This window comes from Tupaia chinensis, unplaced genomic scaffold, assembly GCF_000334495.1.
Source record: "Tupaia chinensis unplaced genomic scaffold, TupChi_1.0 Scaffold000552_1, whole genome shotgun sequence".
Lineage (NCBI taxonomy): Eukaryota > Metazoa > Chordata > Mammalia > Scandentia > Tupaiidae > Tupaia > Tupaia belangeri.
In genome coordinates, this window is record NW_006160064.1 from 192101 (window position 1) to 194393 (window position 2293).

Here is a 2293-nt window from a genome sequence, read left to right on the forward strand (position 1 = left end):
TGCCAGCCTCTCGTAGACAGTGCATTACTACTGATCATGAACTCTATCATGGTCCACAGCATGGGATCTGCTGGATTGTCAATGAGCTGAGACACAAGCAAGCTGTGTCACAGACAGCAAGATGGGAGGAGAAGGTACAGTTAGGCCAATGTGATAGGTAAGACTGTGCGCCATGTAACCTATCTCAGAACTGAGACTGGGTGCTGAGGCAGAAATTCCATTAAACACACTCATACCAAGGGTTATAAACAATTCAGCAGCATTTTCTGTAGGCAAAAATATAAGAGGCAGCAGTGAATACCTGTGATAAATCATTCATCATATGAGAACAGAGGTTGGCATTGCAGGGCAGGGAGATCCAGTGAAAAATACAATAGCCATCATAAGTCACAGACTGCAAATGTCTTCTGTGTAAGAATTTATGTACACACTGGGTACTGCCTTCTCACCTGAAGGACCAAATAACTCTATATTAATAATAATGCACAGGATTTTCCATCATAGGACACCAGCAGAGTGAGTGAAAAGATCATGCTGGAGGGGTGGCCCAGCAGGCTCCGTGCATGGGTCCCTAGTAGCTGGGGATTGGCTCATGGGCTGCAGTATGAGTGGGTGGGCAGCCATCCTCCCCAGCCATTGTTGCTGCTGCTGCTGCTGCTGTTGTGATTGGGTGGAAGATGGCACTGGGTAGATGGAAATCCTAATGACAGTCTCCAAATTCACCTCCATCTGTACCAATGCCTCAGTATTTGAGAAAGAGATTGGTCCAGACCAGTTTCCAGTCAATGAGCACTATTTTGGATTAGTTTGTTTTCAGAGTACATGCTACTGCAATTCAGTTCTTCATGCACTTTATTTTTGTTGCCCATTTCAGGAAAAAGTTCCAGTATACAAGAGTCAACCTAGAAAGGAGAACCCTCTTGCATGCTTAGCAGATCGCTTCCATAGCATCATTACTCAAAAGGAGAAGTTTGGAGGTACCTCCTAAGATGTTCCTAACAGAGTTGCAAAAAGGGAATGAGCTTTTGACAAATATTTGGTACAAGATGCCCATGAATTCTTAAATGACCCACTAAATACTATATATATATAAAAATATATATTTGGAGAGGTTTTTGCTATAGGGCACGTGTGCTTGCCAGACAAACAGAGAGAGACAGAAAGTGAGAAATCAGCTCCCAGGGGGGTGGCCACACCACAATCCCTTCTCCTCCATTCTCCTCTTGGGATCTTGGGCACACACGCATATGCGCCTGGCGTGAGTTTTAAGCCACCGGGTCCGGGACTCGAACCGTGGTCGAGTACATGGGAGTCCAGTGACATAGCCATTATACTAACTGCTGGTCCCTCCATTCCCAATATTTTACAAAAAGAGAGGAAGCAGGAGAAATAGCATGGCTGCTTACCTAACGGTAACATTGATAGCAAAAACAACAGCACACCAGACCCACGTGGGTTCATGAGATTTTTTTCAGAGAACATTAACTGATGAAACCAAATGTCTTACTTGTGAAACTGTAAGCAGTAAAGATGAAGATTTTTTAGATCTTTCTGTTTACATGGAACAGAACGCATCAATTACAGTTTAAAAGGTGTTAGCAACACAGAAACACTCTGTAGTGAATGCAAATGTTACTGTTAAGTGTCACAGCAGACAAGAAGCACACAGACAGATGAAACTTAAAGTGCTCATGATTCTAGCTCTATACTTGAAGGGATGTAAATATATAGATCAACCTCATTGATACACAAAACTTTTTTACTGCATAGTTTTTCTTTTGGAACTTCATCTGTTCAACACTTCAGGTGATGCAATGACAGGATGTACGACCTTGTGGTGGTGCACTGTGGACGTGTTCCCAGTCGAGGACATTATATTGCAATAGTTATGAGTTATGACTTTTGGTTGTTGTTGTTCTACATTGTAGAAAAAGTAGATGCACAAGGTATTGAAGAATTCTGACATCAGCTATCTCAAGAGCTCTGAGTCTGGTTAAATCCCCTTTTTACCACTCTTGGGACTGAGGGTGAGTGTGACAGGGATACTTTCTTCCTCATTTCTTCTCTGCATATGTTGGAAAGGATCAATGACTGATTTTTCAAGAAAGAGAAATGCAGGAAGCTCAGGGCAGTAGCACACTGCACAGACAAAGACGATGGATTAGCAGGCCCTTGCTATCTTGAGAGTTGGTTTATTTGCTCAGGTATTATGCATCTGCAGTTTCACACAGGAAAAAAGTGAAGTCAGAGATACCAACTCTTGTAAAACAGCCATCTAGTCACTGATAAGCAT

The 2293-nt window shown here is 42.7% G+C and overlaps 1 pseudogene; it reads left to right on the top strand.

The window, feature by feature from the left end:
• Positions 1–691: 691 nt before the first annotated feature.
• Positions 692–1987, top strand: LOC102468787 (ubiquitin carboxyl-terminal hydrolase 12-like; annotated as a pseudogene).
• Positions 1988–2293: the final 306 nt, after the last annotated feature.